A 15,087-nucleotide genomic window follows, 5' to 3' on the forward strand; every position below is an offset into this window, starting at 1 on the left:
GGCTACCATACAAGCCTCCGCCGCTTCATTAAGCCACTCGAGTGTCTATCTGTTTCCACAAAATCTATTTAAACAGGACTATGGACAGACATTTGGCATAAATTTCCTTACTCATCTGATATGCTAACAATTACATGAACCCTATCGAATATGCCTGGGATACACTGAAAAGGCCTCTTTATGGACGACGTGACCCACCAACCACCCTGAGGAATCTACGCCGAATCGCCGTTGAGGAGTGGGACAATCTGGACCAACAGTGCCTTGATGAACTTGTGGATAGTATACCACGACGAATGCAGGCATGCATCAATGCCAGAGGACGTGCTACTGGGTATTAGAGGTTCCGGTGTGTACAGCAGTCTGGACCACCACCTCTGAAGATCTCGCTGTATGGTGGTATAGCATGCAATATGTGGTTTTCATGAGCAATGAAAACGCGGAAATGATATTTATGTTGATCTCTATTCCAATTTTCTGTACAGTTTCCGATACTCTTGGAACCGAGGAGATGCAAAACTTTTTTTAATGTGTGTAGATTCGCATATTAGTTGCTTTTGAGATCGCCGATAGATTACTAGGATTATTTGGTGAAGTACAACATTGTTTCCTCAATAACTGAATTTGCTGTTAGATTGCTGAAACTAGAATTGTAAAACCAATAGTGTTGCAACAATGTGGCCATGATATAAAGTATTGATGATGTAGTGGCTAGATTAAGTATTGCGTTTTTCTCTACTGCTCTGACATTTACGTCCAGGGAAGAAAAACAACGGATCCTGCTCTGTAGCCTCTTACCTACAGTTTACTGTTTTCATATTATTGCCATCTTTCGAAGCTTGCACAAGAAGTTATGCAACAACCTGTTTATCTATTTTCAATGTTACACATTGAAATTTATCCCACTGATTGTTGATGTTACACTTCAGCGTTCTATTATAGACCAGACAAGTCAGTCAAAATAAATAAATAAGTAAAGAAGTAGGGAAAATAATTTATAAAGTTTAGGAACTTCGGGATACTGCTCACATGGCGTTAATAGTAAGAAACAGAATAACGGCCCATTCTCCCCCTGCAGCAAGAGTGCCTAACAGAAGTCGATTCCTTCCATTTCTTAAATTTTTGCACACATTATTTCATTTTTAGAAGAAAACAGAAATTACAAGAAAAATATTTCTCATAAAATTCTACACAAAAATGTTCTTGTGCATATTTTTAAGTCAGACGAAAAGTTTTGGAGGTACAGGAGTTTGAAGAGGATTCAGTTAATCCATAACATCTGCTGATTTTATTGTTTAATCAGTTATGTAAATGTAAAGAGTAAATAAGTCTATCGTAGTATTTCGTATATTTTTAACTTCATGAAATTTGTTACCTCTTCAGTATTGTTGAAATCATTATAATGAACCTACCGTTTGTAAAACACCTTCCAAACCTAGGGTGGAAAGTAAACGTGGGAGACGGATATATAATTTTTTTTATTACTGTTATATGTTTTTCAGTCTATGCAATAGTCACTCACATTATCAGCTCTATTTGTATCATTTTATTTTTACTTAAAGTAAACAGCTGATGGGGAAAATTAAATTAAAAAAGGTAAAGTAAGTTTAAACTTTTATATTTATTTTAAAATTCATCAGTGTTCAATAAAACGGATAAGACCTTGGAAACCAGAAACTAGGGTTGAAGGGAATCAATGTCATCCCTCTTTCCCATTTACAAGAAACGACCATGAGGTCACGAGAAAACATGCTATTGATTTCAGGCAGCTGCGGAAGAAAACACAAGTGTGTGAAGGCTGATTTATGCTGCATAACAATGTGTCAAAGCTCTTGAACACAGCTACTCTAATGTGTTTTGGAGTGATTTGACAGAAGCTATGGAGCGTGACTTTTTGTAAATAATTATATACAACGGTTTATTTGTTCAACGCATATTGTGGTATTTGAGCTGTGTAAGTGTTGTATGATGAGGATTGTAAATGTATTATACATAGTAATTGTTGATTAATTCCACGATATTTCTCAAGTTTCATGACAAAAGATTTTAGTTCCTGTAAGAATATCAAGGTGCTTAATACAGAACAAAAAACTGTCTAGCAGAATTGTTCTGAAACAATAAATCTGACTTTTAAAAAAGGATTTCACTTCGTCCTCTCTCTCTCTCTCTCTCTCTCTCTCTCTCTCTCTAATTTTACTCTCTGATTTTTGTACTAACATTTGTGTGCTACATATATGTTTCTATATGATGAAAGTCAAGTAGTTGTGGAGAAGCAGAAGAAAGACTTAGCTGAATTTCGCATCTAAGTTGTAAATTATGCAAAGCGCATCAGCTTTTTTTTTGGATCATCAGTCCTCTGATTGATTTGATGCGGCTCAACACGAATTCCTTTCCTGTGCCAACCTCTTCATCTCACAGTAGCACTTGCAACTCACGTCCTCAGTTATCTGCTAGATGTATTCCCGTTTCTGTCTTGCTCTACAGTTTTTGCCCTCTACAGTTCCCTCTTGTACCGTGGAAGTCATTCCCTCATGTCTTAACAGATGTCCCTTTCATCCTGTCCCATTTCCTAATCATTGTTTTGCACACATTCCTTTCCTCTTCGATTCTGCGCAGAAACTCCTCATTCTTTACCTTATCGGTCCACCTAATTTTCAACATTCATCTGTAGCACCACATTGCAAATGATTCGATTCTCTTCTGTTTCGGTTTTCCCACATCCATGTTTCACTGCTATACAATGCTGTTCTCCAGACGTACGTTCTCAGAAATTTCTTCCTGAAATTAAGGCCTATATTTGATACTAGTAGACTTCACTTGGCCAGGAATTTCCTTTATGCCATTGCAAGTCTGCTTTTGATGTCCTCCTTGCTCCATCTGTCATCTGTTATTTTACTGCCTCGGTAGATGAATTCCTTAACTTCATCTACTTCGTGATCATCAGTCCTGATGTTAAGTTTGTCACTGTTCTCATTTCTACTACTTCTCATTACTTTCTTCTTTTTGTGAGGGGGATTTGATGGACGGGGGGAGAGGTATGCTCATCCTCTAGGGGGGTAACTTTTCTGTTTCTTACTTTTACACCCCTTATTAGTGCTTTCTCTGAGTTTCATAACTTTTAAAATTATTTCCCCACTTTTTCGTAATTTTCTCGATTTAATTTCTTATAGTCTTGATGCTACAGATAATTTATTTTTTCCCAGTTTATTGGTTTATCTATGAAAGTACTGAATCTCAGTCTATACCACTTTCGTTACAATATTTTAATTAGTATTCTCTGTCTCTGATCACCTCTTGTGCACCTGCTGTAAATCGACACTGTTTCCAAAATGCATAATTCTGTTGCTTACATCAAGAGCTTCAATTCTAAGATAGTCTGTGGATTTTAGATCATTATTTCATGATGGAAAAAGAGTATAAACACTGACAACTGATTTTTCTTAAACTGTGGGCTCAATGGAGGGTGAAGCTTTGACAGTGCCTGCCATTTAATAGAAGCATCAGACGAACTCCGCCGATGAACCCGAGACGGAAGCCAATAGGCACTTTGTCAACAAGTGGCCACGAAAGCCTTCACAAATTTCTCTTCTTAAACAGTTTTGTAGCACAACAATATTTAAAAATGGTAAGCACAGAACTGAGGATGTTCCACATTATTTATTTGGCATGAAGATGTAAGCTTAACACCGCTTAATTAAATTAATTAACACTGTAGGACATCCACAATATGGTAAATTTCGATTAGAAATGGTGAGCACTGTAAATCATCTGATATGAGTAATTTAGAACTGATTCTAGAATTTGTAATTAAATAATTAAAATGAAGTTTTTTAACTGTTTTTATTCTTCCTTTCTTTCTGTTTACTTCTTTGACTACTTTATCCATTATTGACTGCTGGTTGTTCAGTTGCCTGCAACTGGTACAGCAGTTGCATTTTAACCTTCTTTGTCATGATTCAAGATGTTATCAGAGTTAAGTACTGAGACAGTATTCAGTTTTATACCAGTCGACAGTAAAATATAATCTGTAAAACAAAATTGAGTCAAATAAAATCCATTTCTACATAGACTTGCTCAGTAATGTAAATTGTTTTTTAAAAATTAAAGAAATAGGTTCTGACAAAATGAGAGCCATCTTCTGTAGCACCCTTTTCAGTTATGAATTTGTGACTGTTCACAGTAAAATAATTGATACTGTGATATTATATGTTCTTTAATGGAGTGGACTGTTCAGATTTTATTATTCTCTCTTCTGCTGCTCTCAGTATGTTCTGATGTAACGGAAAACGCACTTGTAAGTCTAACTTGGTCTACATATGAGTAACCTATGGTCGCTATATAAATAAGAATAGAATTAAAATCAAAACGTCTTATTGAGTCACTGTATTGCTTGATAAACCAAATTATTTTTATCTTTGTTTTCCCCAGTTCTTTTGTTCTCTTCACTTTTTATCGATAACTACATTTACAAAAAGTTTTTTTGTCTGCTTTCTATTTGAGTTGCCAAGCATAAAAGAACATATGTTACAATTATAGATCCAGTTTGGTACTTCTTTTACATTAAAAGCAGATACAAATCCAGTTCAGTTTGCTTTTACCATGTTAGTAACATCTTGTTTAGTGTGTGTGGGACTGGAACAAAGTTTTTGATTGTTTTCAATAACTGTGTTTTCGAAACCATTATTGGACTTGTGTAACTAATATCTACATTTCATATTACTAATTTTACTTTGATTTTTCTGCTTACTGGTAATTAGCCCTCACTATCTTCTTTAAGCTTCTGTACCGTAAGTAAAGAATTATCTTGCTGCAGCTATGCTGTACCACTTTCTTTCTCCTGTTCCTCTGGTACTTTCATTTCCTACTTAATTTTACTTACTTTAACTACAGCTGCAACAGAATCTTCGGTTTTTGCCATTTTTCTGTCCATATTGCTTGGATGGAATAGGGATATAGAGAAGGTCTTCGATAAATGATGGAAAATGAAACGGTTCGAACTAAAGAAACACCTGATTAATTTATCAAATTTGATTGTTGCTAGGATAGAAGCATGCCACGTTTAGAGATTATCAGTATCTTTCGGTAACATATTTCTTGAAAATGCGGTGAAGGCGCAGGAAGAAAAAAGTAAAGGGAAATGGTTGTATTACTAAGGTTTCATCGACATGGTGTTATTTTAGTCGAATTTAAGGAAATCTCATACGAATGACGAATGCAAATGGACAGTCTTTGAAACACATACCTTGTGTTTACGAAAATTAATTAGTAATAGCAAAGCAAAGATTTTTTGAATGGAGAATAGACAGTTGATACATATCTAATGATCAAAAGAATTAGCGAACAAACCGTAAATGAATCAGCTACTCAACGCAAAAAATGACAAAAATGGGATGTCTGAACAGACAGCCACATGTGACTACGCTTTAACAAAGAGAGGTAAAATATGTACGTGAAATATTGACAGTGAGAAACTGGGAAGGATCGGAATTGTTGAAGCACTAAAGGATGTTGAATAGCGAGAGAACAGAAAATATATGAAACGAAAAATGTTACGAGGAACCGACATGAAATGATGTCTTTCCTAGAGAAAAAGGATGATGTGCCATCTACTGAGGCGTCCAAGCATAGGTATCTCAGCGCTAGAAGAGGGAAACTGTAGCAGTACGCAGAGGCCATTCTTGGTACAGCAGATTATGGATCACATGGGTGTAGTAGATACGACGACTCGATGCGGTTATTGCGGAATAAAAAGAAATGGACAATGCATCCTAATGGTGTAAACAATGGCGCCTAGCACAAAGCGAAGCACGATACACGCAGTTAATCCTTTATGTACCATAAAAGTTTCCATGGAACAGTCTCCGCTCAATATGGTGCAGGCGTTGGAGCAACTGTAACATCACGTTGTGAATAGAAGGCCTGAGTTTCTTCTACTCATCATTCTTTCATCTGAGTCTAAATGCTATAAGAAGATTTTTACATTATTACCCATAACAGACTAACTGCACCCGCATGAATAATTTGCCAAAAAAGAAAAAAAAACTAAACAGTTAATCTTTGTGAGACACGGTTAAAAAAGAAAATGAAAAATACTTATAAAAGAATTACAGTAAATTTTGCACAACATGTTTTCGTTTTAACATTGTTAAAATAGCTCTCATGCATTACATTCTCATTTTAGAAAGCCACAGTGGTTTATCTATTGCGAACAGGAACTCATTGACCTAAACTGAAGGGTCTGCGATACGCTCTTCAATCGAGACCACAGATACATTGTTCGTGAAAAACGTTTTGCGGTGATGTAACCATACTCGTCCGCACTGCTTGTTATGGTAACCAACGAAGCCGCTGCTGTTGATGAATGAAGTGGACTCTCACAGCAGCGCAGCGTTTTCAGAGCAATGCGAACGTTCTCTCTAAACGCGTGATTACGAAATGACCGGAATCGGTTTTTGTAATAATAAAATGAACGCTGCTCTCGACTATAGTCTCAGGTGTCGTAAATTGTGAGACCATCTCAGGATTTTGGTTAATTATATTACTGAAATATTTGAGAGGTGTGCCACTTATAAACACGTAATGACCCATAAAGCATTCCCCCGACCAGGAAGCGATCATATTTGAAATACTTCAGAATTAGACGACGATTCAATTAGCTTCCCATAAAATACGTAAATACATGAATTTCAGACTTTTGTTACGTTAAAGGAAGCGAAAGAACACAGTGGATAAAGACACAAAATAAAATAAGCACACCAAAGAGATTCATAGCTATGAATTTACGAGTCAGAGAGGTTTATGGCTATTTTAAGTAGTCGTTCACCATGTTTCAGTCCCTAATAACTCTTGATATCGGAAGTGAAGTAGCATTACAGTCGGACAAAAGTTTCAGAGAAGCATCTTGTCACAGCTCCCTTCTCGTATGGCCATATCAGCTATACAACTGTGACACACTTCTCAGAATGTACAGAAAACTGTACGTCAGGCGTAATTGCTCCAAGCATCAGGAGTGCATTTTCGTTCACTCTTGGACGCACTTTCCTGACCATCTACAATCATGTTAATCTGGGCGTATTAAACTGACTTTGTTCTTACGGGATTCTTATGTTACCACGTTAGCAGCTTCTGTTTTCGTACAGGACCGACATAAACCGAAGAAAACCATTTAGATTTGTCACGAGTATCCTAATAGCGCCATAGCAGTTCTCGATTTGGGAAATACAGACAGTATACATAATAGAATTGTAGTGTTTTGCACACTGTAGAGCTTTCTTTATGAATCTACAGATGCTTCCAACAGAGTAGGTTCTCGATATAAAATTGATACTTTCTGCTTCTCACGATATGAATATGGGAAGTTTGTAATGTAATGTCAACGCTAATATTTTGTGTCGCCAGTGTATGGGACAGTGCTCGAGACTTGCGAATTACGAATATTTTTCCAGAGATGACTTTTATGCCTATAAGTAAGAACTGAGAAAAGACTTATTATTATATTGTGATTTATCATTATATTGTGAAATAACTACAATATGTTTTATTACTTTATAACCCGGTTCCTACAAAGAATAATGATGTAACCATACTCGTCCGCACTGCTTGTTATGGTAACCAACGAAGCCGCTGCTGTTGATGAATGAAGTGGACTCTCACAGCAGCGCAGCGTTTTCAGAGCAATGCGAACGTTCTCTCTAAACGCGTGATTACGAAATGACCGGAATCGGTTTTTGTAATAATAAAATGAACGCTGCTCTCGACTATAGTCTCAGGTGTCGTAAATTGTGAGACCATCTCAGGATTTTGGTTAATTATATTACTGAAATATTTGAGAGGTGTGCCACTTATAAACACGTAATGACCCATAAAGCATTCCCCCGACCAGGAAGCGATCATATTTGAAATACTTCAGAATTAGACGACGATTCAATTAGCTTCCCATAAAATACGTAAATACATGAATTTCAGACTTTTGTTACGTTAAAGGAAGCGAAAGAACACAGTGGATAAAGACACAAAATAAAATAAGCACACCAAAGAGATTCATAGCTATGAATTTACGAGTCAGAGAGGTTTATGGCTATTTTAAGTAGTCGTTCACCATGTTTCAGTCCCTAATAACTCTTGATATCGGAAGTGAAGTAGCATTACAGTCGGACAAAAGTTTCAGAGAAGCATCTTGTCACAGCTCCCTTCTCGTATGGCCATATCAGCTATACAACTGTGACACACTTCTCAGAATGTACAGAAAACTGTACGTCAGGCGTAATTGCTCCAAGCATCAGGAGTGCATTTTCGTTCACTCTTGGACGCACTTTCCTGACCATCTACAATCATGTTAATCTGGGCGTATTAAACTGACTTTGTTCTTACGGGATTCTTATGTTACCACGTTAGCAGCTTCTGTTTTCGTACAGGACCGACATAAACCGAAGAAAACCATTTAGATTTGTCACGAGTATCCTAATAGCGCCATAGCAGTTCTCGATTTGGGAAATACAGACAGTATACATAATAGAATTGTAGTGTTTTGCACACTGTAGAGCTTTCTTTATGAATCTACAGATGCTTCCAACAGAGTAGGTTCTCGATATAAAATTGATACTTTCTGCTTCTCACGATATGAATATGGGAAGTTTGTAATGTAATGTCAACGCTAATATTTTGTGTCGCCAGTGTATGGGACAGTGCTCGAGACTTGCGAATTACGAATATTTTTCCAGAGATGACTTTTATGCCTATAAGTAAGAACTGAGAAAAGACTTATTATTATATTGTGATTTATCATTATATTGTGAAATAACTACAATATGTTTTATTACTTTATAACCCGGTTCCTACAAAGAATAATCATATAACAAAACATTATACCACGAAAAGAATGTATTGGCATGTATTGTCTGTGGAATTTTGCCTTCTTCTGTTCTTCTTCCCTATGATGTATTAAGCGGATGAGATTGAAGATAAGCTGAGGTCTGTTCTTTTAAATATTGTACAACGTAGTCATGAGTGATCAAAAGAAAAATATAACAAACAATTTACAATGGAATTCTAGTGTACGGACTTTTATTTGCAACTAAATAACCAACTATGAATGTTTTAAGTTTTGTGTCCGTAGCAGTCCAGACTGTGCATGCTTTGCCGCCATTAAGTGCGCGTATCGAGCGGCAATTTTAAAATGCAGAAATAATCAGACACTAATTCTTTCGATCGTTATTCAAATATTTGAACTCCGAGGACAAGTACCAACAGAAATTTGACTTTAAATAAAAATATTTAAGACATAAACAGTGTTGTTATGGGTAGATGTTGGGGTGTGATATATTAATTATTTGGTGCATACATTTTGATGTCAAATAAAGAATTGTTAAACTCATTATAGTCGGGCTCAGCAGCACATAAATAAGAAATATCAGAGAATATTTATTTATTTCAATAATACTGTTATTCTTGCCGCTACATTTTCACACGTTTTACAGTAACACGTACACACCACCACAACAACAATAAATAGAACCAAATTACCCATTACAGCAAGAAACTAAAAAGAAACACGAGGAATAGCATTAAGTTTGTAATATGAAGAGCAAAGACTAGTTATCGGTGAACATTCACTTTGGAAATTATTTTCTGTACAAGGCACGATGTTGAAAATACACGTCCAGATTTTATAAGTCTAATAATAAGGGGTGCGATAGAGAACCTAAAACCATTAGTTACTGTAAGTACTAATGGTGCTAGTAGTAGTAGTAGGTGTTGTTGTTGTTGTTATTGTTGTTATAGAAGAAGAAGAACTACAAAATTTCGAAGAAATGACCCATATTTTATGATTTAACAACTGTAACTCTAGGTAAAAGAGACATATGCTAGCCAGTAAGAACGTATTACATGACTTTTTGTTTTAGTTTGGCGAACTCGATGTAACTTAGCAGTATTCTTTCTACTTTGCTTTATGTGCCTTCTGAAATAATTCGAATATTGTAGGTGAAGTTATCCCAAAAAGTAATTGTTTAAAATGGAGAGTAACCTCACGGGCCACCTTACTGCTCTGAAAAATTTCGTTCATGAGAACAGAAAATGTAGTTTTCGCGGGTACAAATTATAATAAACCATAACGTGTAAGAATTGTTCTTTTTTTGGTTAAGATAAGAAACATGGACAATAAATAGTTTGGACAAGAAGAGAATAGAAGCTTTCGGAATGTGGTGCTACAAAAGAATGTTGAAGATTAGGTGGGTAGATCATGTAACTAATGAGACGGTATTGAATAGGATTGGGGAGAAGAGAAGTTTGTGGCACAACTTGACTAGAAGAAGGGATCGGTTGGTAGGACATCTTCAGAGGCATCAAGGGATCACAAATTTAGCATTGGAGGGCAGCGTGGAGGGTAAAAATCGTAGAGGGAGACCAAGAGATGAATACACTAAGCAGATTCAGAAGGATGTAGGTTGCAGTAGGTACTGGGAGATGAAGGAGCTTGCACAGGATAGAGTAGCATGGAGAGCTGCATCAAACCAGTCTCAGGACTGAAGACCACAACAACAACAAGAAACTACAGCAAGGGACATGTAGCGATCGTGTTACGTCGAGAAGTTTGAAAGACAGCGCATTCGCGCGTAACATTTACTATTACAACAACATCTCCCAGCTCAAACATGCAAAAATGAAATGTGTTCGGCAGTTTGTGATTGCTATGATACGTCTTTTCTTTGACACTGATTTCACCAGAACATTCAACGACTAATTAAAATAGAACTACACTGAAATGCCAACAGGTTACTTAGGAATTTCTCCTGTTAATGATGTGAGGTATGCTCCTTTCGCTGTGCAAACGTAATAGTTGTATGGCTTGGAAGAAATTAATCGAAGTGCACATACACACCCTTTCGCTTCCCCAGTCCACACACACACACACACACACACACACACACACACACACACACACACACACTAACAAACACTCACACACACACACACACACACACACACACACACACACAACGAGTAAATGGACTAACAATTGGGCAACAACATTTTAGAGAAATCAACTGAAATATCTACGAAAGTAGAGAATTTTTACCATTACCGTTGGTAACGGATGTCTGTACACTGGCACCGGACAACGAATTCTCGAGTGCTCTGGAATTTTAGTCAGATGATAGTTATTAGAACAGTGACTGATTACTATCAGTAAAACGAAAATAAACGATGGTTTCGACTGTTATTTTTCATTTTTACTTGCAAAAAGTATGCAACTATTTGCTGATGGAACTGCAGTTTCAGGTACGAACTGGAGTGCTACCTACGTATTACGCTGGACTATCGTGTAGTGATTTATCGATGGGGTGTGGCTGCTAGATGAATTGCCAGACAATAAGTGGCAGCGTCCCAGGGGAAATCAAGGGCACGCGAACTTGTTTCATTGCCACAGTGAACACACCGTTCAGAAATATGAGGGACGTTGTGGAGCCTCATCCACAACTGTACACAAAGACCAATTCTCTCACCAGCACAGTAGTGCGGTATTGTTCAAAGTGAAATACGCATGTACGCTACTTTTTACTTGAAAACTACCGAACAGAGGTAGAATTACTGCTATCATTCTGGCATCCCTACGTAAATACTCAACAACGTTACTCACTACCGACACCCGACTTTCGTATCTGTATTATGCTAACTCATCAATGGGATGGGATTATTCCACAGTAACAGTATGTGTTACGGTATCTTAAGATACACCCAAATATTGCCTTCTGTTTCTTTCTTATTGCTATCTTCTAGGTAAACTTATTCCGTTTCCTGTGCGAAATCATCGAATTACTTCGATATGTTAGCTGACTTTTTTTTTAAATTGTAAACTCTGTTTTTTTTTAAGACCATATAAAGAGTAGAGCTTGACAATGATAATAATTCAGTTACTTTAAGGTAAACAAATATTTAACAACAATAATAATACTGACCATTATTATCATAACCCCTCCTACCACGTTCAGTACAAAAATTTTCACTAACAATTTGTTCTTCTGTTGTCAAGAATGTAAATGTAACATCTGTGAGTAGTTAGGGATTTAATTCTTCGTGTATTCCACAGCAGATACTTTCAAGAAACATAACATTATGACCACTTAACTAGTAGCGTGTTGGTCCCCAGTGCTGCAGTGATTCTGCAAGGCATTGATTAAGAAAATTATTGGTAGGTTTCTGGAGGTATGCGACCCCAATGTCAAAGCGTAGGTCAGGCAGTTACCGTAAATAATGATGTGGGGCGGCAAGCTAATATATGATCAGTTATAAGTAATAGAAGAAAATATTTGAAATATTTGTTTCATTGCTGTAAATATTTGAATATTGTTCGCTGTCTTTTACGAGAGCCTGGAAACTATTTCTGTGGTCAGCCAGAAAGCGATGGAGAACGTACTGGCCATAGTGCCTTGTCTGCAAGTCCACATTCTTGTCCAGCCCACTGAAAGAAATGTTTCTATTCTCTATTTGCTCAGCAGCATCAGGACTACGATTATAAATGGAAATTTTGAGTTCTAATTGATAGATACATTTGGTAAAATTTCACACGCTCTACATTGTACTATTCATTGTGTTAATATTGACAATAAATCTTTGTTTCCTTAACAGCACTATGAGCAGTTCAGAGCCGACCCTTACGCTAAGTTCCTATTAAATTGTCTTTCGCCCTGACTTCTGATAAAATAACTGCTCGCCACAACAGTGGAAAACCATTGTCACCACTTACCACAGAGATGTGTTAACATTACAGGCAGCACACTAACAGTTACTTCTGCAAAATCTATGCGATCCAGTACGGCGTACAGTGCTCGCGAGCTCATTTTCTATCGTTACTGAAAATATGCGTTTAGCAACAGCCTGTCTCTGACGTCATCCGAGGCAGCGCGCACTCGGGCGTTTGACAGACGCGGATTGTACAGTGGCTGGGTGCGAAGTGAAGCCTAGTCTTGCCTCTCAGGCTGTATTATACATGTGGCGCAGCGGACGGCTCACGATAGCAGCCTCTCGGACACATAATATTTTATACCACTGTTGTGTATTAATTTGAAATATTCGGAATTTTTGTATTCATCTAGGTAAGTCGGTTAAAATCACAGAAAATGTTGTAGCTCGCCTGCTTTTAAAGTTTGCCGTCTATAATTTACAGAACGGAACTGACAGTAGAACCTGACCTTAGAACTACAACTTTAAGAGACCTTGTATTGGTTATTATTTACATGCAGGCCTTGCAACTTGTTACAGCTCTTCTATTCCATAGGTTTCATCATGTGCTGCAACCAAAACTTTCTAGCATTAATATAACAGATACTTAATCTACAACAAATCAGGACATTTTAGTTCCAAATTAAGTTTTCAGCAAATTACTCAAAAAATACTCGAGTTTGCTCATTGGGGTTACATAATTAATGTTTTTATGCTGAACTGAAGCTTCATAAAAATTTTCATATTTCTAAGTACAATACTTAGCGCCTTCAGTTTTTCTTAAAAACGCGAATTCTGACCAAAATATTTTTTAATCAGTTAGTGATGTGTACCAATTAATTTTGACATACATCTTCACTTTATAAACAATTTTTGGGTTTCTATTTTATTATTTAGCGCCACGGTGTATTAGGGAAAAACATAGACCTGATCATTTTGAGATTTGACAGTTTACAAATTAATATACTAAAGCATATGACTACAAAGTTTGGAAACGCAACTTTACTTCTTAATTCCATTGTTAAATTATGGTGCGCTACTTGTGTGCTACGCGCAGACGCGTTGTGGTGATGTGCCGCTACTCGCAGTGAACTGGGGTCAATCCCAGCACACTCGTTCGCCACTGCATTTCTCCAATGATACAGCGCTTGTTTCGCCACAACGGGCCAATGTTTCATGGATGGGGGAATAACAACTGATACCATTCTAGAACTGTTCATTCGGGTACAAACCCGGGGAATATGCCGACAGAGGTATTAATATAAGTTCACTATTGCACTCCTCAAACTGTAGCACATTTCTGGTCTTGTGACACTGGCAAAAATCCTACAGCAGGTTGTCATCCCCGTTGGGGAAGGCTGGTTGTCCACAAAAGCATTCACGTCGTCCGTAGCTGTCATGCGACCATCACTTATTATCACAGCTGCCATGAAATCCCTGGTGAATGTCCCCCATAACACAGTGTTGTCCCCACTGGCCTGCAAACACGGCGCTGCTCATGTTTCGAAAAGCCGTTCGTCTTAATGACGAGTATCTGGGCTAGACCATCGACTTGATATAACAAGAAACGAGATTCATTCGATCAGGCGTTATGTTTCACTTCATTCACGGTCTATTCTCGATAGCTCCGTTCCCACTGCAATCGAAATTGTCGCTGTCGTTGCGTCAACAACGGCACGCGTCTGCTACCCTGCGTTCAACAATGCATTTCTTCTTGGTGTAGAAATTTTAATGGCCAGTAGTGTAGGTGGGTTAGGTTAGTTTAGTGTTGTTAAACGTCCCGTCGACAACGAGGTCATTAGAGACGGAGCACAAGCTCGGGTTAGGGAAGGATGGGGAAGGAAACCGGCCGTGCCCTTTCAAGGGAACCATCCCGGCATTTGTCTGAAACGATTTAGGGAAATCACGGAAAACCTGAATCAGGATGGCTGGAAACGGGATTGAACCGAGTAGTGTAGGTGATAACGACTGGACGAGATGGCATTTCCATCACTTACACACTCGTACAAGCATAATCGCAGATCGGTGCTCGTAATTGTAGTGTTTAGTGCACACGTCGACTTTTGTATTGTGCTAACGATAATGTGAAAATTATGATATATTGTTGGTAATAGGGCCTACAGTTCTTTAATTCGCTGCACGACACATGAAGTTCACGAAATTGCAGATGAATGGTTGCATACACTTTAATTCTCTAAATCGCAAAATCTAGCACATTAAAGGTAAGGGATGTATTAAGCACTGAAATAGCAAACAAACTAATAATTAGTATATTAAAACATTTTATACATTCTGTTGCTATTATCATTAAAATCAGAGGCATCTGTGGTATGTGGAAAGCGTGGCTGAAGGGGAGCTGTACAGGCT

Source organism: Schistocerca serialis, chromosome 7 (assembly GCF_023864345.2).
Source record: "Schistocerca serialis cubense isolate TAMUIC-IGC-003099 chromosome 7, iqSchSeri2.2, whole genome shotgun sequence".
NCBI lineage: Eukaryota > Metazoa > Arthropoda > Insecta > Orthoptera > Acrididae > Schistocerca > Schistocerca serialis.